Genomic DNA, 27,601 nt, shown 5'->3' on the forward strand with positions numbered 1-27,601 from the left:
CCTAAGGACATCACACACATCCATGCCCGAAGCAGGATTCGAATCTGCGACCGTAGCGGACGCGTGGTTCCAGACTGAAGTGCCTAGAACCACTCTGCCACAACAGCCGGCAGCATGTAGTGTATATGACTAAAATAAGTTAGTAATCATGTGAAGTTGAAAACATAAGAGTGTTCTGGGGGTGGGGGGTTAGTAGAGGCAGAAGATCAGCGCACAGCAATGGATGGTACAGACATAAGGAGCGAGTCATTTGAAAAGATGTGAGGAAGTAGTGAAGGTAGAGTACTGAGCAGCATACTGTATCTGTAAAATGGGGCATTATCACTGAGATTTTATATAATATTGTGTGACTAGTATGAAGGACAATGAAACATTTACGTATTCTAAATATGTAACTCCTCTGTCTTGATCAGTTATCAGGGTTGCCACAAGTTTCCCCAAGTGAAATCCCTGATATTTCCCTGATTTCCAGAGAAGTTTTAGCACTTATCCCTGACAAATTTTGAGATATCAAGGGGAAATTACGATGTAAGTTGACAATCTCCCTTTGCAGCTATGGTACAAGAAACAATAATGCAACGAGGAAATATCTAAAAAAAAACAGGCAAGCAGATGGCATTTCCTGATCTGAACAAAAATCTTAAGTACTAACACAAACATCTTTTGTAACTAATTGTTTTTAGATCGAGAAAGCAAGCCAAATGGTATACGTGTTTCATTAAGACCACTGATGTTATTTTATTTCAATAAAACAAATACACACATTCCATTGGAATTGCAAGACGGATTTAAAATACCTTCACAGATTTCAGAAACAACCTCACAAAAAAGTCAGCCTCTTGAAAGAAGTGTATAAGGTGGGGAAGAATTAAGTAAACCAACACTGTAGGTGACCGCCAATAAAATGTCGATTCTACTACGTTCGTTATTGTAGCTTATTACCCACTATGTTATATCTCTTATTTTACAGGTATTTTGTGAATTTTCTTTCAAGAAATATCTGAGTACATAGTTTATAAACCCACAGCAACTGACAATTTTCTTCTTCTTATTGTCCATACTCTCTAATATAAAAACTCGTTTTGAAATGTCAACATACACTAGAACAAAAAAGTCTATAAAACACCACATTGCACAACGTATTTGAGTGATGGATTTCACGAATTGCAACTGTCTCACCGCATTGCCTGCTGAGGAGTATCACTGTCCTGAGTCCATGAATAAACCGTGAAAATCCTATGCATTACCCCACACACAAACAGACCTGGCCTGTGGGCAGATTGGGGAGACTAGATCCATCAGGCAGGGCCTTAATGTTAGTGGGAACCAAATGGCTTCAGATCAGCAGGCCCAATCCATTAAAGATATCCACAGAAAGCCTACAGTTTTGGCCCATCGTGGACTTCCTCTATTCACATACCACAAACAACATGTTGATGAAATGAGATCACGGTGATCAATACATGCAACATAACTTGTTCAAATACTCAGACTCAATAATAATAATAATAATAATAATAATAATAATAATAATAATAATAATAATAATAATAATAATAATAATAATAATAATAATGATGACAGCCTTTGACACGGAAGAAGTTCGTGCTCAGATCACACGTCTCCAGAAAATTGTTTCAAAAATAGGATTACAAATATCCTTTGAGAAAAATGAAGTCAAGACCATGAAACTTCTTTGCATGGATAGAATCTTCATAAACGATCAAGCAATTAACATAGTCCTACAATTTAAATACCTTGGAGCAATTATTTTGCACAACTTGGGTGAGAAAGGAACATTGCTAAACAGAGCCAACAAAATGATTGGTTGGTTGGTTTAAAATAGGGGCGAGGGGGCACGGACCAAACTGCTAGGTCATCGGTCCCTCGTTCTGATTAAAATAATTACTCCCAAGGGTGGGAGTAGAATAGAATAATTTTTATTCACCTCTCAGTATTTTTCATATAATTGGCTTCGTCAATTTACAATGGAGTAAGGTCAAGCACAATATATACTTACATAGACAAAATTATTTAGCTTATTTAAGAATTGAAAACATTTCTTTATCACTTATTAAAAACTTATATAATAATGAGTATTTCCTAGGAATTCAACTGCATTTTAATCAATTTTACAATACATTCTTGAATGTATTAAATGAGGCTGTACGAGCTGAGAATGGTAACTTATTAAAAACTTTTATGCCCAAATGTTTTAGTTATTAGGGACAATAGCTAGCCTCGAGAAAGCAAAATCCAACATATGACTATTTCTGGTATTGTGTTTGTGTACATCGCATCTCGTGCTGAATTTGTCCAGATTTTCTTTAGCATACATGAAACAGTTATATATGTACATGCTAGGTACTGTCATTACACCGAGATATTTAAAGTGGTTTCTGCAGGAATCTATGGGTGCTAATCCTAGTATACATCTGATGGCCTTCTTTTGCCATCTGAAAATACATTTAGCCCTTGAGGAATTAAAATAAGTGAGACATACAAAACACAACTGGAAGAAAGGAGAAACCACAAGAATGACAGAAAGGCAACAAACACTAAAATGGACAAAAACAGACAAGAAAACCACAGACACACAAACACGTAGAAGAGATCAAAACCAGAAAGCATATTACCATGGCTGGCTGACCATGAGAATAAAAAGGAGAAGCCAGCCACTCTGCAACACATTAATACCTCCACCCTAAAAGCACTAGGCTGGAGGACAGAGGGACAAAGGACATGCACTAAAACTTGAATCAAATGATAAAGCCCACCCTCACGAATAAAGCGTAAAACTAAAGCTGCTGTTGTGGCATTGTCGCCCAACACCAAAAATAGGTTGCTGGGAAATTTAAAAGTCTGCCGCAGAGTGGCTAAAAGTGGGCAGTCCAGCAAGAGGTGGGCGACTCATTTGTGAGCCACAGCAGCACCGAGGTGGGTCCTTGCAACAGAGGAGGTAACGCTGTGTGACCCACATATGTGCAATGCAGTCGGCAAAGGGCAACAATCTCTCTGAAAAGCCCACAGGGAACACTTCCACACATTCGTAGCCTCCTTAATGACACGCAGTTCGTTGTGCGTATTGTTATGCCATTCTGTCTCCCAAAGCCAAAAAACCCTGTGGTGTAAGACAATGCAGGTCAGTTTCGGAGATGACTATCTCCGGAAGCGGTTTCCGCATAGCCTGTTTGGCCAGCCTGTCAGCCTGGGATTCTGACCTGTCCTGGGGTCCACACAAGCACCACTGAACAATGGGTCCATTCCAGAGCATAGACGGACTCCTGAATGGACGCTGCCCAAGGATGGCGAGGATAGTACTGGTCAATAGCTTGTAGCTGCTCAAGGAGTCAGTACACAGGAGAAATGACTCGCCAGGGCACAAGCGGATGTGCTCAATAGCACGAGATATGGCCACCGGCTCCGCGGTGGAAACACTGCAGCCATCCGGCAAGGAATGCTGTTCAATATGTCCTCAAGAACATAGGAAAAGCCTACGTGACCATCAGCCATCGAGCCGTCTGTGTAAAGCACTTCATTTCCCCGGTACATGTCAACAATATAGAGGAAGTGACAGCAGAGAGCCATAGGGTTAAGCCAATTTTCCCAATTTGCCATTGACTCATCTTAATTCTGCCCCTCCTTTACACCCACATTCTTCCACTCTTCACGTTAACTGTGCAGAGTCCACCTCCATTATATCAGAGCAGGTAACCACACCCTTACTATAGTTAAGAGTGTTAAGCAATTCAGCCTCGACTGGGTAGTCGAGTAAGGCCTTCCATCCCAGAAACTTAGATATTTGGTTGGAATTATAGCAGTTTCAACTAAATGTGTTCCATTCTGAAGTCGTTTTGACGCTTTTCAGAGACCCAGCAATACCTCGCAAATGTAGAAAGGGGATATCTTCTCAAAGCTTACCCCATTTCACTGGATTACAATGAAAGTATTATAGCACACTAATACCCTGTTACTATTACTCTGAGGCTTCTTTTCAGGACGACTCGACAACTGAGCTCTCTTCGAGGAGTGGGTGCAGGTGCTGCCTGACTGTACACCTGTCTCATCAGGAATAGTAGCTTCATGGGGCAGTTCCTTAAGGATCTCACGAGATGTAGCAAAAACAACCATCAGCCTAGGCAGAGCCCTGCATGCCTGAGCAAGCCTGATACAACGGGGGGTGAGGGGAAGTGGCAGGCAGGGTGTGATTTGTGCTTTTACCAGTAAGAGGAGGGGGGTGGGGGGATGTCTTAGGGGGTTACATCTACATCTACATCCATACTCCGCAAGCCACCTGACGGTGTGTGGCGGAGGGTACCTTGAGTACCTCTATCGGTTCTCCCTTTTATTCCAGTCTCGTATTGTACATGGAAAGAAGGACTGTCGGTATGCTGTGTGGGCTCTAATCTCTCTGTTTTTATCCTCATGGTCTCTTCGCGAGATGTACGTAGGAGGGAGCAATATACTGCTTGACTCTTCGGTGAAGGTATGTTCATGGAGCTTTAACAAAAGCCCGTACCGAGCTACTGAGTGTTTCTCCTGCAGAGTCTTCCACTGGAGTGTGTGTGTGTTTTGGGGTTTACGGGCGCTAAACAGCGTGGTCATCAGCGCCCAGACGCATAGAAACAGGAACACAAGCGGCGAAGGGACGAAGACGGACGCCGAACAAGGAGAACGGCTAAAAGACACAGGCCTGACGCAGTTCCAAATGCGCACATAAAGAGGCAAAACAAGAGGAGAAGAAACACACTAAAAAAGGAAAGGAAACACAAGGAAAAGAGAACAGATACCGAAGGGAAACAAGGAGGTAATCGTGACTGGCGGACCTCTTACCTAAAACCTGGGTGAGCCAGTCACCCAGCAGCACATTAAAACCTTCTCCCTAAAATCCGAGGCAACAGACTGGACAGGACACAAAACCGTAAGACCTTAACCACAGTCGCTGCGTCGTCTTGCAAAATAGAGGGCAAATCCGGTGGCAAGGAAACCACCGCCCTCTGGTCAGAGAATAAAAGACAGTCAAGTAAAATGTGGCGGACAGTAATCTGGACGCCACAAGCACTGCAGATTGGGGGGTCCTCCCGCCGGAGTAAAAAACCATGCGTGAATGGATTGTGTCCAATGCGGAGGCGAGTGAGGAGAACCTCATCCCGCCTGTATGACTGGTAGGACGTACGCCATGGTCGCGTAGTGGCCTTTACCAGACGCAGCTTATTGTCAGAAACTGCCAACCACTCCTCTTCCCATTGATGCATAACACGAAAACGCAAAAGGGAGGTTACAGCATGGAGGGGGACGGCACATTCAACAACGTGAGGGAGGGAACATGCATCTTTGGCAGCCACATCCGCCAGTTCGTTCCCCCTAATACCCACGTGCCCCGGCACCCAGCAGAAAGAAACCACCTTCCCCTGCCGTTGCAGGTGGAGTAGGGCATCGTGGATGTTCTGGACGACCGTATCCGCTGGGTACAAGTGTTGCATGATCTGAAGGGCACTCAGGGAGTCAGAAAAGATGAGGAACTTAAGACTGGTAACACATCTCATCTGCTCCAATGCCCGCAAGATTGCAAACAATTCGGCATCGAGGATGGTAAATGCCGCAGGAAGCCGTAACTTGACGACTCGATCAGGGAAAACAACAGCACAACCGACAGTGTCCCCCTGTTTAGAGCCATCTGTGAATACAGGTACATGGTCCGGATGCTGGTTTAAAATATCGTAAAATAAGGAGGTAAAAACAAACGCCGGAGTGCAGTTCCTCCGGTTCTCCGACAAGTCTAAAAGGATGCTGGGCCTCTGGAGCAACCAGGGAGGCAGGCGAGTAAAACCTTGTCGTTGGGGGGCCACACGCTCCACACCAAGGGACTCAAGCAAATGCTTGGCACGAATCCCAAATGGTTTTGTTGCCCTGGGACGACTGGAAAAGAGACGTTCCATAGGTGGTCGGGCAACGGTAGGGTACGCAGGGAAGGTAGGACAGGCAAGGAAATGACACACCCGTCGCACCATGAGGAGTTTCCGCCGGATGGCGAGCGGCGGTTCCCCTGCCTCAGCACACAGGCTGGGGATGGGACTGGTACGGAAGGCACCAGTGGCCAGCCTGATACCCTCATGGTGTACTGTGTCAAGGATCTTCAGATACGAAGGCCTTGCTGACCCATACACGGTGCAAGCATAGTCAAGACGCGATCGGACGAAAGCCCTATAAAACTGCAGCAGACGCGCCCAATCTGCTCCCCAGGACCGATGGCTCAGGCACTTCAAAATATTCAGTGCCTTCAGCGCCCGCACCTTGAGGTCTTTAAGGTGAGGCAACCACGACAACTTGGAATCAAAAGTGAGGCCCAGGAACCTCACAGTGTCTCTAAAAGGAAGAACGGTGTCCCTCAGACGCAATTCAGGGGAGGTAAAAAGACGCCGAGAACGATTAAAATGAACACACACAGATTTGTCTGCAGAAAAGGTAAAACCCGTCTTTGCAGTCCATGCCTCTAAGCGCTTTATCGTAAGCTGTAACTGCCGACTAGCACTGACAAGACTGGAGGAAGAACAGAAAACAGCAAAATCGTCCACAAACAAGGAGCATTGGGCAGGACTCCGGATAGTGGACGTGATACTGTTAATAGCAACGGCAAAGAGGGTGACACTTAAAACGCTGCCCTGAGGAACACCATTCTCCTGCACGTACAAATCCGATAGCACATTACAAACCCGATACCGAAAGAGGCGGTGAGAAAGAAAGGACCGAATGAAGATGGGGAGACAGCCACGAAAGTTCCACTCATGGAGTTGATTGAGGATAAGGCGGCGCCAAGTAGTGTCATACGCCTTATTAATGTCAAAGAAGACCCCTAGACAATGCTGGTTACGTATAAAGGCCTGCTGGATGGCGGCCTCAAGCAGGGTCAAGTTGTCTATAGTGGAACGACATCTCCGAAAGCCACACAGAGGGGCTAAGGAGCTGCCTGGTCTCGAGCAGCCAAACCAGGCGGCGGTTGACCATGCGTTCCAACGTCTTCCCAACACAGCTCGTCAAGGCAATACTCCGATAACTACTGGGATGCGTTCGGTCCTTCCCTGGTTTGAGGAGGGGAATCAAAATTGCCTCCCTCCACGAGTCAGGGTACGTGCCAGATAACCATATCATATTGAAACAGTTCAGGAGAACTTCCTTCGATGGCAGCAACAGGTGCTGCAGCATGCTGTACCGGATTTGATCATGACCAGGCGCAGTATCATGAGCCACAGACAGCGCAGAATCCAGTTCCCACATTGTGAAGGGGCAGTTATAGGGTTCAGAATTAAGAGACCGGAAGTCCAAGTGACCCCTTTCGACGGCAGTGCGGTAGCGGCAGAAATCTGGATCACAGTTAATAGTGGCGGTAGATTCCGCAAAATGCATGGCCAGTGTCTGGGCAATGTCTCTCGGCTCCGTGAGGAGACATCCCTGATGCAGCAATGCCGTGACAGGTAGCGGGCTGAGTTTCCCGGAAATCCTCCTGATGGCTTCCCATACTTTCGTAGAACTAGTGGAGCGAGAGATGGAATTCAAGAACGATTGCCATGACCGTCGTTTGCTCTCTTTAATCACTCGCCGCGCTCTGGCCCTTGCCACCCGAAAGGCCGCAAGATTGTCAGCTGAGGGACGGCACTTGAAGTGGCGCAGTGCTGCACGGCGGGCGCAGATGGCTGAGTGGCACTCAGTGGTCCACCAAGGGACAGGACGCCTCTTGGGATGACCGGATGACCGTGGGATTGACAATTCAGCAGCATGTGAGATCATGGCTGCAACATGGTCTACCCATTCGTGGACGCCGGCACGGTGTTCCAAAACAGCCAGTTGGCTGAAAAGTGTCCAGTCAGCTCTGCAAAGGTGCCAACGGGGCGGCACTGGTAATGCCACAGCCTCATCCAGGAGGCGAATCCAGAGGGGGAAGTGGTCACTAGAATGGAGGTCAGCTGCAGCCTCCCACAGAGCAGAATCCGCGAGTGCTGGAGAGCAAAAGGAAAGGTCAATAGCCGATGACGATCCGGAAGCAGTACAGAAATGAGTGGGAGCACCAGAGTTGAGGAGGCACAGTTCTTCAGACATCATGACGCTTTCCAGAATGCGACCCCTGGGGCAAGTAGTCGGAGAGCCCCATAAGACATTATGAGCGTTGAAGTCCCCCAGAAGAAGAAATGGGCGAGGGAGTTGGCTAATAAGGTCCGTGAGAGCCTCAGTGTCTATCGCATCCGGAGGTGGTAAATAAACAGAACAGACTGTGAGCCTCCGACCCACAAGAATGTCAACTGCAACTGCTTGCAAGTCGGTGACGAGAGGGAGCTCAGATGAGGGGTGCACATCACGGACAAAAACTGCAACACCACCCTTTGCCCTTTGCCCCGTCAGATCATCTTTTCGATATGCGGTATAGCCGCGTAAAGAAGGAGAATCAGTGGCCCGAAAATGTGTCTCTTGGAGACATAAGCACAAGGGGCACTCTCGTATAAGGAGTTGTAATTCAGCCACATGCGTCCTGAAACCATTCAGGTTCCACTGTAATATGGGAGCCAGTGATCAGGGTGGCTAAACTTTCACCCTGCCTCTGTGCTTTGGAGGAGAGACCGTACCTGCCGGAGATTTATTCCTGGGGCGAGAAGATCGCCCCCGGTCGACATCAATGTCCATAAGATCCGATGACGACCCACGGAAGATGTCAGGCAGTACGATGGCATCATCATCGGACCGACGCTGACTAGTCTCCTCAGGTGACAGAACCTTCATCTTCTGAGGCTTTGTCTTGGGGGGCTTGGAATGCAGAGCCTTGTCAACAGTTGGAGGTTGACTCGCCTGGGCAGAAGGCGCCATATGGGGGGAAGCTGGAAGTACCTCAATGTCAGCAACCACGGCCTTGTCCGATGTAGCGGGGAGAGCCGCAGATTGCAAAACAACCGCAGCAGCACAAGTGCACTGGCAAGCGCAGGTTTTAGTGCTAACACTAGCAACCTCCGTTTGTGTAGCAACAGTGGCCAGTTGTACCGGTTTTTTGAGAGCGGAAGCGAAAGATGTTGAAAACACAGGAGGTTGCATGGCCTTAAAGATCTTCTTGGCCTCACCATAGGGGATGCGCTTAGATGTTTTTATCTCCTGTACCTTCCGCTCTTCGAGATAGATGGGGCAGATCCGGCTCCAGACAGGGTGACTCCCAGAGCAATTCACGCACTTCACAGGCGATGAACAATCGGCTCCGTCATGGGCAGGCTGACCACATTTACCACACGTGGCTATCCCATTGCACCCCAACGTAGTATGCCCAAAGCCCTGACATTTAAAACAGCGCAATGGGTTGGGGAAATATGGCCGTACGGGCAAACGTAAGAACCCCGCTTTAACATGCTCCGGGAGTATCGGGCAACTGAATGTGAGAATAAACGAGTCAGATTTGACGAGGTCCCCATTGACTCGTTTCATAATGTGCTGCACGTCAACAATTCCTTCGTCAGCCCACTCAGATTTTAGCACGTCTATGGGGATATCCACCAAGTCCCTACACGTCACAACACCCTTACTATAATTCAAAGAGGAGTGGAGCTCGGTCTCGACAGCGTACTCCTAGACAATTTGCTTTCCGAAGGGCAGCGACTTGACGGGAACTAGAAGTTTCAACTAACAGAGTCCCATTGCGCAGTCGCTTTACAGATTTCAGTGTTCCTGCAATTCCCTCAAGACCCTTGTGGATGTAAAAGGGAGAAACCCTCTCAAAGCTACCCTCCTTCCTTTTAATAATCAAAAACACATTCTGATTATCAGCATGTGCTCCGTTACTACATTCTGTTAAATCTCTAGCAACACCTGGCGCTGGAGGACTCGCAGTGCGTAGCCGCTTTTTCGATGGGGTGTGTTTTCCTACCAGCGGCCCACCCAAGCCACTGGTAGGGGGAAATGTAGAGGTCGAAGGGTCCATTGCGGTCCCACGAGCAGCTAGGGAACTAAAAGTCCGCTCAGACAGAGCCCCGCGTGCCTGAGTAAGCCTTATACAACTGGGGTGCGGCAGGTGCCCCAGAGGTTGCCCGCTTGCAACTGTTCCACCCCAACAGCCATGCATCTTCTAGGCGCGGAGCACACCGAAAGATTGAGGGGTTTTTATAGAGGTTGGCCTTCCTTGCAATCCAGGCGGTCAAGCCAAGATTACCATTCCCCGCAGCACACAACATTTCACCGCCGCGCCGTACGGTGGTCGCTGAAGCATGTTCGGGGGTTACGGTGACAGGACACTGGCGGCGCAGACCAGTCCCCAGCTCAGGACCCCGGGGTCGCCAAGCCCGTACTCAGCAAGTGAATGCTGAGCCCCTGGGGGCTCTTCCACTGGAGTTTATCTATCATCTCCGTAACGCTTTCGCGCTGCTCTCCGTTGGATCTTCTCTATCTCTTCTATCAACCCTATCTGGTGCGGATCCCACACTGCTGAGCAGTATTCAAGCAGTGGGCGAACAAGCGTACTGTAACCTACTTCCTTTATTGTCGGATTGCATTTCCTTAGGATTCTTCCAATGAATCTCAGTCTGGCATCTGCTTTACCGATGATCAACTTTATATGATCATTCCATTTTAAATCACTCCTAATGCGTGCTCCCAGATAATTCATGGAATTAACTGCTTCCAGTTGCTGACCTATTTTGTAGCTAAATGATAAGGGACCTATCTTTCTATGTATTCGCATCACATTACACTTGTCTACATTGAGATTCAATTGCCATTCCGTGCACCATGCGTCAATTCGCTGCAGATCCTCCTGCATTTCAGTACAATTTTCCATTGTTACAACCTCTCGATATACCACAGCATCATCCGCAAAAAGCCTCAGTGAACTTCCGATGTCATCCACAAAGTCATTTATGTGTATTGTGAATAGGAACGGTCCTACGACACTCCCCTGCGGCACACCTGAAATCACTCTTACTTCGGAAGACTTCTCTCCATTGAGAATAACATGCTGCGTTCTGTTATCTAGGAACTCCTCAATCCAATCACACAATTGATCTGATAGTCCGTATGCTCTTACTTTGTTCATTAAACGACTGTGGGGAACTGTGTTAAACGCCTTGCGGAAGTCAAGAAACACGGCATCTACCTGTGAACCCGTGTCTATGGCCCTCTGAGTCTCGTGGACGAATAGCGCGAGCTGGGTTTCACACGACCGTCTTTTTCAAAACCCATGCTGATTCCTACAGAGTAGATTTCTAGTCTCCAGAGAAGACATTATACTGTAACATAATACATGTTCCAAAATTCTACAACTGATTTGACGTTAGAGATATAGGTCTATAGTTCTGCACATCTGTTCGACGTCCCTTCTTGAAAACGGGGATGACCTGTGCTCTTTTCCAATCCATTCTAACGCTTCGCTCTTCTAGTGACCTATGGTACACCGCTGCATGAAGGGGAGCAAGTTCCTTCGCGTACTCTGTGTAAAATCGAACTGGTATCCTATCAGGACCAGCGGCCTTTCCTCTTTTGAGCGATTTTAATTGTTTCTCTATCCCTCTGTCATCTATTTCGATATCTACCATTTTGTCAACTGTGCGACAATCTAGAGAAGGAAGCACAGTGCATTCTTCCTCTGTGAAACAGCTTTGGAAGAAGACATTTAGTATTTCGGCCTTTGGTCTGTCATCCTCTGTTTCAGTACCATTTTGGTCACAGAGTGTCTGGACATTTTGTTTTGATTCACCTACCACTTTGACAAAGGACCAAAATTTCTTAGGATTTTCTGCCAAGTCAGTACATAGAACTTTACTTTCGAATTCATTGAAAGCCTCTCGCATAGCCCTCCTCACACTACATTTCGCTTCGCATAATTTTTGTTTGTGTGCAAGGCTTTGGCTATGTTTATGTTTGCTGTGAAGTTCCCTTTGCTTCCGCAGCAGTTTTCTAACTCTGTTGTTGTACCACGGTGGCTCTTTTCCATTTCTTACGATCTTGCTTGGCACATACTCAACTAACGCATATTGTATGATGGTTTTGAACTTTGTCCATTGATCCTCAACACTATCTGTACTTGAGACATAACTTTTGTGTTGAGCCATCAAGTACTCTGAAATCCGCTTTTTGTCATTTTTGCTAAACAGAAAAATCTTCCTACCTTTTTTGATATTTCTATTTACGGCTGAAATCATCGATGCAGTAACCGCTTTATGACCGCTGATTCCCTGTTCTGCATTAACTGATTCAAATAGTTCGGGTCTGTTTGTCACCAGAAGGTCTAATATGTTATCGCCACGAGTCAGTTCTCTGTTTAACTGCTCAAGGTAGTTTTCAGATAAAGCACTTAAAAATATTTCACTGGATTCTTTGTCCCTGCCACCCGTTATGAACGTTTGAGTCTCCCAGCCTATGTCCGGCAAATTAAAATCTCCACCCAGAACTACAATATGGTGGGGAAATCTACTCTAAATATTTTCCAAATTATCCTTCAGGTGCTCAGCCACAACAGCTACTGAGCCCGGGGGCCTATAGAGACATCCAATTACCATGTCTGAGCCTGCTTTAACCGTGACCTTCACCCAAATCATTTCACAATTCGAATCTCCGTCAATTTCCTTCAATACTATTGCACTTCTTATCGCTATAAACACGCCTCCCCATCACTGTCCAGCCTGTCTCTGCGGTATACATTCCAATCTGAGTTTAGGATTTCATTACTGTTTACATGTGGTTTCAGCCAACTTTCTGTCCCTAGTACTATATAGGCGTTGTTACCGTTTATTAATGAGAGCAGTTCTGGGACCTTTCTATAGACACTCCTGCAGTTTACTATTAGCACATTAATATTGTTATTCCCTGTTGCATTTTGCCTACTCCTGCCTTGCCGCGTCTCAGGAGGCATCTTGTCGGGCCTAGGGAGGGAATTCTCTAACCTAAAAAAACCCCATGTGCACTCCACATGTACTCCGCTACCCTCGTAGCCACTTCCGGCGTGTAGTGCACGCCTGACCTATTCAGGGAGACCCTACATTTCTCCACCCAATAGCGGAGGTCGAGAAATTTGCACCCTAGCTCTCCGGAGAATCGTCTGAGCCTCTGGTTTAAGCCTTCCACTCGGCTCCAAACCAGAGGACTACGATCGGTTCTGGAAACGATACTGCAAATAGTTAGCTCTAATTCTACCCCGCGAGCGAGGCTTTCCGCCTTCACCAACTCCGCCAACCGCCTGTACGAACTGAGGATGACCTCTGAACCCAGACGGCAGGAGTCATTGGTGCCAACATGAGCAACAATTTGCAGTCGGGTGCACCCAGTGTTCTCTATCACCGCCGGTAGGGCCTCCTCCACATCTCGGATGAGACCCCCCGGCAAGCAGACAGAGCGAACACTGGCCTTCTTCCCCAACATTTCCGCTATTTCCCTAAGGGGCTCCATCACCCGCCTAACGTTGGAGCTCCCAATAACTAATAAACCCCTCCCCCCATGTGCCTGCTCGGACCTTGCTGAAGGAGCAGCCACATGTCCACTCACAGGCAGAGCGGACGACGCCACACGGCCAGCCTCCACATTGACCCTCCGCCTCGTGCGCCGCGAACGCCGCTGAACCCGCCACTCCCCTTGGGAAGAGGGTGGCCCAACCGCGCCCGGTACCCGCGAAGATGCCTCGACAGCAGGGACAGTGGGTGAAGCATGTAACACCTGGGGTGTACCTTGCAGCGCACCAGACTCCCCACTGCCGCTACACTCCGAGGCAGCAGCCTGAAGACGGCTGACCGCAGCCATGAACACGCTCAGCTGTTCGCGAAGAGTGGCCAGCTCCTCCTGCGTCCGTACACAGCAGTCACACATCCTATCCATCCTAATGAATCAATTTACTGAAGATACTTAATCAACTTTTAACTAGACTGCTAATTCACTAAAGGCAGCTGATTATTGACTAAACTGTGATTGCTAACCACTTCTTGTAGAAAACAATGAAAATAGCACTACCTGTCTCTGACCTGTATTCAAAACAAACACTAGCACTACTGGCACTATGACTAAAGGGACTCTCTCTGACTGTATTCAGAACGAACACGAAATCTATGGAACACTATTACTAGCACTCGACTATTAAAGCTTCCTAAAAGCAAAAACACACCAAAGAAGAAGTGACAAGTAAGACAAATATAGTTAATACTTAAATTAAGGTAGCTCGCTACACAGCAGACGTGAAGCAGATGGCGGTTAGGGCGACATTATAAATGTTACTAGCTTGGACTGTGGCGTCACACATGGTTAAACAACTATTTGTAAATAGATGATAATGCCGAAACTCACTATTCACGTGTATGCACTATCACAAAAGCCATCCCTAGTTGTATCTTTAAAAGTACATTATACGTAAAGCTTATTTACAAAATCATCTACATACAAGTATACAAGGGGAACTCAAAAGTAGAGGCACATTTGTGAAAATCTGTACTTATTCTGATGATAGAAAACAAACATTAACAGCATTAATAGTAAGACTTATTAAAAACTTTCAGTGTTCGGCTCCACAAATTTAAATTATATGTAAAGTTTTGCTCCAGGGTGTGGGAAATAAACATCCCAGGTTGGGATGCATAAACTAAAACCAGAGAAGGGGATAGTCTGATTTAGAGGGGGGAGGTGGGGCAATCCCCCCTGCTAATCGCACACTGGTGGCAGGTGCCCCAGAGGCTGCCAGCTAAAGACTTATCTCAACAGCCATTCACCTCCTCAGCACGTAGCACACCTTGAGGTTGAGGTTTTTTTATAGAGTTGTGTACCTTCCTCGTGGTCCAGGCAGTGAAGCCAAGAACCCCGTTCTCGAATACACACAACATTCCACCACTGCGCCACACGGTGGTCGCTGAAGTACGACCAGAGCTAACTGTGACAGAGAACTCGTGGCACTTACCAGCCCCAGCTCGAGAACCCCGGGGTCGCCAAGCCCATACTCTGCGAACGAATGCACAGCCCCAGAGGGGACATTCGCCTGATTCAACTATGCCATTCCTATTAGTGTTGCATTGCAAAACCGTCAAATGGTGTTTACACGTCAATGGCACGTTAGATGGATACACCGTAATCGGCGAATATTTACTATCTGCACTATGTACAAGAGAGAATTGTCAGAGCATGTTCTTCGATAAGTGCTGAAGTGATAAGATATACTACTCAAGCCATGATAAGACTGCACTACTCCACTGATACCAATAGTCATAACTTCAAACCCCTTACGTAAATCTATTTTCATACCACCTTTTTGATCTTTGTTGACCTACAAAGACCTTACTATTACGCATCATTGGATTTGCAGTTCAAGTGCCTTATATTAAAGTTTTCGTATTACAAACGATTCCAGCAACAAAACAATCATGTCACACAATAGAATGAAAAGTTGCTGCAATTTCTGCGACAAGTGAATTTGCCAGTACTCACCAAAAAATGGAAACTGAGCATAATACTGACATTCATCAACCATAGAAACAAACTGATACTACTGTGAGATACTGTGTGAGGTCTATGCTAGCAGTTCCTCACACATCTTCCCTCTCCAGAATGTGATTTAAGAAATCTAGATGCAAGGGCAGACGTCTACAAGCGTACAGCAAATGAGAGTCGACTGCAGTACCTACAACAAATCTGTGAGCTACAGAAAAGCTCTAGACTTCTGTAATATTGTAGCTGGAGCCAGAATAATTCCCACCCACATATGTACAGAAGAGTAAGGTCTAAGAGTCGAGGTGTCCCCTGATGACAAGATAGGGAAGGCATGGATGTAAAACCATTGCGAGCTTACTGAAAACCTACATGAATGATACACAGATACAGGTGGTATGACCAAATTGGAAGCTAATATACCCTAGAAAGGCACTCAAGAATCTTAATTCAGAAAAGGAAAGATGCAGTTCTAATGAATGCTGTTTACTTCAAAATGTATCTAGGATTTCTGAGGGTGTTTTCACAGAGACTGTAAGATATCATGCCTAAAGCTGTAGACAAGTAACCTAGGTTAGGATGGCTGAGTTGGCAGCCAAGAACAAAAACACCAAGCCAGATCCAAAGTAAGGGAAACTCAGTCCAGAGATGTCACAAGGATACTTACATCCATACACGACGGGAGTTGTACCTCGCTATATCCACATTACCTTGAGGCTATATGCAACCACAGCATTAGCACATATTCAGCAATGTAAAGCACCTGACGAGACATGCGACAGGAGTGTGTGTTCTAATTACAGGCAGTGATTTATCTGGAACAACAAAAGTTCTTGGTTGTTTTAAGCTCAGCATTAGCAGGAGGGGTGTCACAGAAACATTAGCAGTGAGGGGTTGCTACGATGTTGCAGAGAGAAATAAAGACCTATTCTAGTGCTGGACTGACGCTATTCATTCTCTCACGAATGTTTCTCAATATCTAATCTGTGTTGGGGAGACCAAGGGTTCAGGCTACCTCAGCGGTAACACTGAGCATACTGCCAGACTAATAGACATTGCAGTACAAGTAATTAAATTTCATGAAGGCTGTGTGAGAGAAACAGTACAAGTGGGTGCATATGAATACTTTGACATGATCTAATCAACATGCAAACACTGAGCAGCAGAACTGGACAAAATAAAGACTGTTGCATCTACATGCAAATTCATATTTGTTAATATGTTCTGTGAAGATGCAGGAGTATTCACCACTCTATAGGTGTTTGCCACAGCACACTGAGCTTAGAAGATTTGTTTCATTATACTCACAAACTGAGAAACCTACTTGGATGCTACTAGTCAATATGTGAGGTAGGAGGTTGCCTTGTTGTCAGTTACTTTGAGGCAGTGTGCAAATGTATGGAACTGGGTAGAGTGATATGTAGATCTCTGCCCAGTTCTGATACTCATGTGCTAATTAATGCAATATTTCCAGCTGGATCACTAGGCAGGCTTGTGTGCCTGACCTCAGATTAAGTATCTGATGCAAAGAAGCCTTACTGTCTCCACGCTGTATTTATGTTTTACAGCAGTTACACTTGCTATCTGTAGGATAGATAACCCCACATGCAATTTTGTCTAACGCCCAGCTTAATGAGACCTTAGGCCAGAACATGGGAAAGTTAAGATTGTACAGAATGATTTCGAACCCATGAGATATCAAGATGACAGGAGTGACACACCCAACATATCGGACCATCTCTAAAATAAAGGCAGGAATGGTTAGACATGATAAATTCCCCATCTTCAGACAGTTAGGGTTACAGACAACACTGATGACATTTACATTGCATTCTATATACAATTAAGTTTAGTTCATGGACCACACTTCTCAGTTATCATAGCTACAATACAAACTATCTATGGTAATTTTGGGATCACAGATGATAATCACCCTGTAATAGATAATGTATTTGCACTTTATGTTGTAGACACATTTTCCTCTACAAATAAAAATGAAAACCATTGAAAAATTTGTATTCTGGAAACCTTTTTGAAGTAATTTTGTCTCCCTGCTAAAGCCTCTTTTATAGCCTTATATCCAGTCAGAGGTTGATAGGCATGGCCAAATATATACCTTGGCTCCTTTTTACCTGTTCATCCACACTGGCTGGCAATGGTTCATCACACTCCAACTATGATAACTCATGTTATCGCCTCCTAGTGGACATTATGCCCCACTGGGTGATAAAAACATGGGTCCACCAATAATACAATGGCTGAATTTTCCAATGAGCCATTTGCCTTTGCAAAGATTAGTTCACAAAACTCTTAGGTTCTGTTTAAGATATCCATCCATCCCTACATAATATTTTAGAAATCTGATGACCTGAATATAACAAATTGTTATAGACATTAGTAGTTTTTGCATTATAAAGACACTCAAATGACACTAGAATGAAAATTTGCTTCAATTTCTGCTGCAAGTGAATTTGCCAGTGCTCTCCAGAGAAACAACAACTGAGCATATTAGTGACATATCAACTATAGAAAAAAAGACTAATAGAACTGTGAAATACTGTGAGAGCTCTATTCTAGCAGTTTGTGACATGTCTTTCCTCTCCAGAATATGATCTAACAGGTCTAGATAGAAGGGCAGAAGTCTACAAGAGTAGAGCGAATAAATGTCAAATGCGGTACCTTCACGAAATTTGTGAACTACAGAAAAGCTCTCAGCTTCTTTAACGTTGTAGCTGGAGCCAGAATAATCCCAACCCACACATGTACCGAAGGGTGCAGCATTTAAGAGTTAAAGTGATTTCCCTGCTGATGAGCTAGGGAAGGTATAAAATTGCTACAAGAGGATATTGATATGCCAAAGACAGAAAATATAAACATAAAGAAAGAAAATAATAGGTTAATACATGAAAAGCAGCTCTGCATGTGTGAAATCCGTCAAATAGAATCAAAAGCATCAGAAAATAAAACTATAGAGGCTACAAGACGACATTGACACTGTAAAAACTGAACTATTCGAGGCAAGGAAAGAAAATGATACACTAATACAAGAAAGGCAGTGCCATGAGAATGAAAACCACCAAAAACAAACAGAAGAACGCAAAATTACAAACTCTAAAAACAACAACATATCCCGTGCTCCATATGCAGGCTCAAACTTCAAAAATAAGAATATACCCAGTGCCTCCAATGAAGACACGAAAAAGTCAACAGGTCAAACATCAGCAGACAAATTTATGTGAAAGACGGTGACATACACCAAAAGAAGAAACAAGCCCACAGCTGTACAAGATTGCGAGTTTCTAGTAATAGGAGATTCGCTCTTTAAAAATATCGCTGTCCCCAACTGCAAAATCAGCAATGCGACCTGGGATAAGAGTGCAACAACTCGGCAAATATTTCAAATATATTGCAAAACAAGCAGCTACAGAACAGGAAACAAAACAAATGAAATTACAAAGGTGTTTTTATACATGTGGGAACAAACTCACTTAAAAGCAGCAGCGAAGATGAATTAGTGAATGAAACAAGAAACATGATTCATGCAGCAAGAAGTTTTTATGAAGGATCCAAATTCATACTTAGCGGAATTGTAAAAAGGTCAGTGAGTGACAAATACATATCCAAAATAAACTGTGCCATCAAACAAGAGTGTGACTGTCTTGATGCTATCTTCATAGACCCAAACAAATTCCTGTGTGAAAATTGTCTGGGAAAGGATGGCACAGATTTAAATAGATTAGGTTCAGTAACACTCAGCAGAATGTATACAGGTGTTTGTAAAATCATTAGAAACAAGGGAAACTAACACTGTATAGGGGGGGGGGGGGGGAGGGGTAAAAATCAAGAAATCTGATATCCACAAAACAGTGATAAAGAATATAGGACAAAAACAAGCATATAATCAGGATATTCAGTGATAAAAATAATGCACCAGAATATAAAATACTTAAGAAATAAGGTAACCCAATTAGAAATAATGCTAAATAAAGAAACCCCTGACATTCTAGCTCTGATAGAACATGGTCTAAATGAGCATGAAATTCTGAATCTTACTGTTGCAAATTACAATGTAACAACTAGTTCATAGGAGGTATAGTAAGGGAGGTGGAGCTGCTATACTAACCCATAACAATGTAAGCAGAAACGATATAAACAGCCTTAAAAATATAACATTGAAAATTTAGTCTAAGTAACAGGCCAAAAAATAGTTCCAAGTAGTTCCTCACTGTACATCTTAAACATATACAGACTGTCAAATGGGTGCATAGAAACATTAATTGAAAACATAGGAGAGCTCTTACATATCATCCTAAGCAAGAACTGTGCACTTGTGCTACTAGGTGACTTGAACATAAACACATTGCAAGACACAAATGACAGTAGGGAGCTTCTAAATAAAATGAAAAGATATGGCTTATACAATGCAATAACTATTCCAATACATATAACTACAAACTCCTGTACTCAAATAGATCACATCTTCACAAAGTTAAGGGACTTTCTGTACAAAAGTGAAGTTATAGAAACGACCCTGTCAGTCCATGACGCAATACAAATATGTCTAAGTCATATCACCACAAATGAATATTGACTTCTTCACGAATAGTGGAAATAGGGAGACCACTTTGAACCTTGCAATGTCCTACAATTTAAAGGCTGAAGTAAAAGCAGCTACCCGAGTATCAGAAACTTGCCAAACAGCTCTATCAGTTTCTAGTCAAGAAGAGTTTACACAACACCTCACTAAAAATTTTCAATGCAGGTTTTAGTGACCATCTTGCTCAAATATTAAGCATAAAAGTACAAGGCAGTATTATTAACAACATGTCTTTCAGAACAGCATATCGAAGTTATAATCAGCATAATGTAAACTACTCCAACAATTTATTACAGAAAGAAAAATGGCTAGGAGTGTACAAAATGAACAACATAAATGAAAAATTCAACACTTTCATTGATACATTAACCCGTTTCTTTGAACTTGCATTCCCACTGAAAACATTAACCATATGGGGGAACTCTAGAACAAACAGCTGGATTACAATGGGAATAAGGGTTTCATGCCAGAAGAAAAGACTACTTCATGAAATATGTAACTCAAAAATTCCTCACCTGTAGTATGCACGTACTATAAAAAAATACTCCAAAATATTAAGAAAAGTAATAAAAGCAGCAAAAATAATGCATAATGATGAAATCATTTATAATTCAGTTAATAAATCAAAGGCTATGTGGAGTGTTATAAAAAAAGAATGTGGAGAATACAGACAACCTTACAAAAATATAACCCTATCACATAAAAATAAAGTAACAAACCCCTTAGAAGTAGCCGACACATTTAACAGCTTTTCACAGGTGTTGCTGATAATATGTTACAATCAAACTTTAAGAGCGCCCAGGCAAATGAATATAAAATAAGTGCATGTAGAGATCGATGTACATCAGTTCTGTTTCACAAGATGAAGTAGCTAAAGCAATAAAAGGGCTGAAAAATTCGAAATCAGCCGGTATTGATGGCATACCTGCAACAATGTTAAAGAAGAGCACATCAAACCTAACTCAAGTACTCACACACACTTATGAGACTGCTCACTTCAGGCAGGCACTTTCCCCGCTGTGTTGAAAACATCAAAAGTTATCCCCGTATATAAAAAAGGGAATAAAGACAATGTAAATAACTAGAGACCCATCACAATTTCCTCCTACATCTCTAAAGTCCTGGAAAAGTTATGTATGACATTTATAAATAAAAACAAAATCCTATGTAATGAACAACATGGATTCGGAAACAGGAAGGCCCCCCTCATTTGCCAACCTATTTATGAGTCGCTTAGAGGAAGCCTTCTTGGTTACCAAAGCCTGCCAACCCAAAGTTTGGTACAGATTTATTAATGACATCTTCATGATCTGGACTCTCAGTGAAGAATAACTCCAGAATTTCCTCTCCAACCTCAACTCCTTTGGTTCCATCAGATTCACCTGGTCCTACTCCAAATCCCATGCCACTTTCCTTGACGTTGACCTCCATCTGTCCAATGGCCAGCTTCACACATCCGTCCACTTCAAACCCCTCCAACAAGCAACAGTACCTCCATTATGACAGCTGCCACCCATTCCATATCATACGGTCCCTTCGCTACAACCTAGATCTTCGTGGCAAACGAATCTGCTCCAGTCCGGAATCCCTGAACCATTACACCAACAACCTGAAAACAGCTTTCGCATCCCACAACTACCCTCCCGACCTGGTACAGAAGCAAATAACCAGAGCCACTTCCTCATCCCCTCAAACCCAGAACCTCTCACAGAAGAACCCCAAAAGTGCCCCACTTGTGACAGGATACTCCCCGGGACTGGATCAGACAATGTGGCTCTTCAGCAGGGATACGACTTCCTAAAATCCTGCCCCGAAATGAGATCCATCCTTCATGAAATACTCCCCACTCCACCAAGAGTGTCTTTCCGCCATACACCTAACCTTCGTAACCTCTTGGTTCATCCCTATGAAATCCCCAAACCACCTTCCCTACCCTCTGGCTCCTACCCTTGTAACCGCACCCGGTGTAAAACCTGTCCCATGTACCCTCCCACCACCACCTACTCCAGTCCTGCAACCCGGAAGGTGTACACGATCAAAGGCAGAGCCACGTGTGAAAGCACCCATGTGATTTACCAACTGACCTGCCTACACTGAGACGCTTTCTATGTGGGAATGACCATCAACAAACTGTCCATTCGCATGAATGGACACAGGCAGACAGTGTTTGTTGGTAATGAGGATCACCCTGTGGTGAAACATGCCTCCGTGCATGGCCAGCACATCTTGACACAGTTGTTACACCGTCCGGGTTATCTGAATACCTCCCACCAACACCAACCTATCCGGACTCCGGAGATGGGAACTTACCTTTCAGTATGAAGCAACTGTCGGCTGTGAAAGCTAGAAATTATATTATGCCTGTCTACCGGCTCTTTCCCGCTTGGTAAGTCTTGGAATCTATGGTTTTAATATACGTGGTTTTCAGTCCTGATACTGGTTTGATGCAACTCTCCATGCTACTCTATCCTGTGCAAGCTGCTTCATCTCCCATTACCTACTGCAACCTACATCCTTCTGAATGTGCTTAGTGTATTCATCTTTTGGTCTCCCTCTATGATTTTTACCATCCACGCTGCCCTACAATACTAAATTGGTGATACCTTGATGCCTCAGAACATGTCCTACCAACTGATCCCTTCTTCTGGTCAAGTTGTGCCACAAATCTCTTGTCCCAAATCCTATTCAATACTTCCTCAGTAGTTGTGTAATTTACCCATCTAATCATCAGCATTCTTCTGTAGCACCACATTTCAGAAGCTTCTATTCTCTTCTTGTCCAAACTATTTATCGTCCATGTTTCACTTCCATACATGGCTACACTCCATACAAATACTTTCAGAAACGACTTCCTGATACATAAATCTATACTCAATGTTAAATTTCTCTTCTTCAGAAACACTTTCCTTGCCATTGCCAGTCTACATTTTATATCCTCTCTACTTCGACCATCATCAGTTATTTTGCTCCCCAAATAGCAAAACTCCTTTACTACCTTAAGTGTCTCATTTCCTAATCTAATTCCCTCAGCATCACCTGACAATTCGACTACATTCCATTATTCTCATTTTGTTTTTGTTGATGTTCATCTTATATCCTCCTTTCAACACACTCTCCATTCCGTTCAACTGCTCTTCCAAGTCCTTTGCTGTCTGGCAGAATTACAATGTCATTGGCAAACCTCAAAGTTTTTATTTCTTCTTCATGGAGTTAAATACCTACTCCGAACTTTTCTTTTGTTTCCTTCACTGCTTGCTCAATATACAGATTGAATAACTTTGGGGAGAGGCTGCAGCCCGTTCTTACTCCCTTCCCAACCACTGCTTCCCTTTCATGTCCCTCGACTCTAATAACTGCCTTCTGGTTTCTGTACAAATTGTAAATAGCCTTTCGCTCCCTGTATTTTACCACTGCCACCTTCAGAATTTGAAAAAGAATATTCCAGTCAACATTGTCAAAAGCTTCCCCTAAGTCTACAAATGCTAGAAACGTAGGTTTGCCCTTCCTTAATCTAGCCTCTAAGATAAGTCGTGGGGTCAGTATTGCCTCACGTGTTCCAACATTTCTACGGAATCCTAACTGATCTTCCACGAGGTCGGATTATTCTAGTTTTTCCATTCGTCTGTAAAGAATTCGCGTTAGTATTTTGCAGATCTGTCAACACCTGCTTTCTTTGAGATTGAAATTATTAAATTCTTCTTGAAGTCTGAGGGTATTTCACCTGTCTCATACATCTTGCTCACCAGATGGTTGAGTTTTGTCATGACTGGCTCTCCCAAGGCCGTCAGTAGTTCTAATGGAATGTTGTCTACTCCGGGGGCCTTGTTTCGACTCAGGTCTTTCAGTGCTCTGTCAAACTCTTCACGCAGTATCGTATCTCCCATTTCGTCTTCATCTACATCCTCTTCCATTTCCATAATATTGTCCTAAAGTACATCGCCCTTGTATAAACCTTCTATATACTCCTTCCACCTTTCTGCCTTCCCTTCTTTGCTTAGAACTGGGCTGCCATCTGAGCTCTTGATATTCATACACGTGGTTCTCTTCTCTCCAAAGGTCTCTTTAATTTTCCTGTAGGCAGTATCTATCTAACCCCTAGTGACATTAGCCTCTACATCCTTACATTTGTCCTCTAGCCATCCCTGCTTAGCCATTTTGCACTTCCTGTCGATCTCATTTTTGAGACGTCTGTATTCCTATTTGCCTGCTTCATTTACTGCATTTTTATATTTTCTTCTTTCATCAAATTCAATATTTCTTCTGTTACTCAAGGATTTCTACTAGCCCTCATCTTTTTACCTACTTTATCCTCTGCTGCCTTCACTACTTCATCCTACAAAGCTACCCATTCTTCTTCTACTATATTTCTTTTCCCCCATTTCTGTCAATTGTTCCCTTATGCTCTCCCTGAAACTCTGTACAACCTCTGGTTCTTTCAGTTTATCCAGGTCCCATCTCCTTAAATATATATATATATATATATATATATATATATATACAAAGATTCCAAGACTTACCAAGCGGGAAAGCGCCGGCAGACAGGCACATGAACACACACACACACACACACACACACACACACACACACACACACACACACACACACACACAGAATTACGAGCTTTCGCAACTGGCAGTTGCTTCGTCAGGAAAGAGGGAAGGATGTGGGTTTTAAGGGAGAGGCTAAGGAGTCATTCCAATCCCGGGAGCGGAAAGACTTCCCTTAGGGGAAAAAAAGGACAGGTGTACACTCGCACACACACACACACACACACACACACACACACACACGCACACACACACACACGCACACACACACACACACACACATATCCATCCGCACATGGATATGGATGTGTGTGTGTGTGTGTGTGTGTGTGTGTGTGTGTGTGTGTGTGTGTGTGTGTGTGTGTGTGTGTGCGCGCGCGAGTGTACACCTGTCCTTTTTTTCCCCTAAGGGAAGTCTTTCCGCTCCCGGGATTGGAATGACTCCTTACCCTCTCCCTTAAAACCCACATCCTTCCCTCTTTCCTGACGAAGCAACTGCCAGTTGCGAAAGCTCTTAATTCTGTGTGTGTGTTTGTGTGTTTTGTTCATGTGCCTGTCTGCCGGCGCTTTCCCGCTTGGTAAGTCTTGGAATCTTTGTTTTTAATATATTTTTCCCATGTGGAAGTTTCTTTCTGTTGTGTGTGTGTGTGTGTGTGTGTGTGTGTGTGTGTGTGTGTGTGTGTGTGTGTGTGTGTGTGTTGGCTTTTCATGGATGATGCTGTAGTATACAGAATACATTAGAAAATTGCAGCGAAATGCAGGAAGATCTGCAGCAGATAGGCACTTGGTGCAGAGTGTGGCAACTCTTAACATAGACAAATGTAATGTATAGTGAATACATAGAAAGAAGTATCCTGTGTTGTATGATTATGTGATAGCAGAACAAACACTGGTAGCAGTTGCTTCTGTAAAATATCTGGGAGTAGGCGTGCAGAACAATTTGAAGTGGAATGATCATATAAAATTAACTGTTGGTAAGGCGGGTGCTAGGCTGAGATTCATTGGGAGATTCATTAGAAAATGTAGGACATCAACGAAGGAGTGCTTACAAAACATTTGTTAGACCTATACTTGAGTATTGCTCATCAGTGTGGGATCTGTACCACGTCAGGTTGCCAGAGGAGATAGAGAAGATCCAAAGGAGACTGGCACATTTCGTCACAGGGTTATCTGGTAAGCGTGATAGCATTACGGAGATGTTTAGCAAACTCAAGTGGCAGACTCTGCAAGAGGTTCTCTGCATCCCAATGTAGCTTGCTGTCCAGGTTCCGAGAGGGTGCGTCTCTGGATGAGGTATCTGATATATTGCTTGCTCCTACTTATGCCTCCCAAGGAGATCATGAATGTAAAATTAGAAAGATTCGAGCGTGCACAGAGGCTTTCCGGCAGTCGTTCTTCGCACGAACCATACGCGACTTGAACAGGGATGGGAGGTAATGACAGTGGCACGTAAAGTGCCCTCCGCCACACACCGTTGGGTGGCTTGCGGAGTATAACTGTAGATGTAGATACTAGATAATGTATCTGCACTTGCATTGTAGTCACCTTTTTCCAATAAAGACAAAAATAAACCATCTTTTCATTCATATTGCCAGACCATGGTCCATCCCATCCCAAATTGATAATGAACATGATATGGACTCCAACGGGACATTATGCTCCACTAAGTCATAAAAACTTTATCAAATAATCCAAGGTATGAAATTTCTAGAGAGCCTTTTCTCTTTGCAAAGATTAGTTAGTTGAACTCTTGAATTCAGTTTATAATATCCATTCATTCTGACATAATATATTACAAACATGATGACCCTGAATATTACTTAAGGTGTTATAGATATTGGTAAGTCACAGATTAAGTGCAGATTCCTTCTATTAAAGTGTTTGGATTACAGACACAATCACATGATACATTAGTATGAAAATTTTCTGCTATTTCTGATACAAGCAAATTTGTCAGTGCACACCACAGAAACAAAAACTGAGCATAATAATGACATTCATCAACCATAGAAAAAACTGATCAACAGTGAAATACAGTATCAATTGCATTCTAGCAGTTCCTGATACTTGTTCCCTCTCAGGAATGTGATTTAAGAGATTTAGTTGCTAGGGTGGAAGTCTACAAGGGTACAGAAAATAAGAGTCTACTGACTTTTGTTCAACAAATTCATGAACTACAGAAAAGATCTAGATTTCTGTAACATTTTTACTCGAGCCCGAATAATCCCAACCCACCAATGTATAGAAGTGTACAGCATGTGGATTCTGTCATAGACAAGTGTTCGTTTCCATCTGTGTTGTTTCTCTCCTGATGAGGAATGGAAGGTTTTCATATACATACACTGAGTTACCTGAAAACTTACGAGAATGGTACTTAGATACAGTGCATGCGTCCAAATTGGAGGTTGACATACTCCACTATGGCACTTAGTAATCTTATTAAAAAAATGAAAGATGCAGTCCTAATGAACTGTTGGATGCACTTCAAGATGCACCTATTTTTTCTGGGGGTGTTTGAATGGAGACGGTATAAGATATTATGTCTCAAGGTGTAGACAAGTAAGATAGCATGGGATAGCAGAGGTGGCAGTAAAGAATGAAAATACTAAACCAGGTGCCACAGTAAGGGAAGTTGGTATAGATATCTTATCAGGTTACTTACATCCATACATGGCAGGTGCGGTGTCCCACTATCACCATAATTGGGGGCTATATGTAACCATAGCAAGGGATGTATCAGGCTGGTCCCCACAAGCAGTTCAGCTTTCTCCTCTGCCCAGATAATTGTTGAGAGAGAATTCACAAAACTGTTACACAGTAGGCGTAATTTCCTCTTCCTCCTACAAATTTCCATCAGGTATAGTCACTGTTTTGATAAACAGAAGTGTGAACTTCATTGCCTTTGAGAAATAATACGCCTTCTCAATTCTACAGGAAACACCTGGCACGGGCTTCAGATGATGTATAAATACGGATGGCAGTTTTCACCACTTCTTGTGCTTGTTCACTGTAAAGAAAAAAATATATGTATAAAAAACA

General features: G+C 43.8%; 1 long non-coding RNA gene across 1 annotated transcript in view; it reads right to left on the bottom strand.

Moving 5' to 3' along the window:
* LOC126293523 (uncharacterized) overlaps positions 1–27,601 on the bottom strand; it is a 63,440-nt gene that overhangs the window by 27,548 nt on the left and 8,291 nt on the right. The window contains exon 2 of the long non-coding RNA XR_007552299.1: positions 27,225–27,569. This is a non-coding gene — a long non-coding RNA (uncharacterized LOC126293523). The remainder of the gene's footprint in view (positions 1–27,224; positions 27,570–27,601) is intronic.

The sequence above is a fragment of the Schistocerca gregaria genome, chromosome 10 (genome assembly GCF_023897955.1).
Source record: "Schistocerca gregaria isolate iqSchGreg1 chromosome 10, iqSchGreg1.2, whole genome shotgun sequence".
NCBI lineage: Eukaryota > Metazoa > Arthropoda > Insecta > Orthoptera > Acrididae > Schistocerca > Schistocerca gregaria.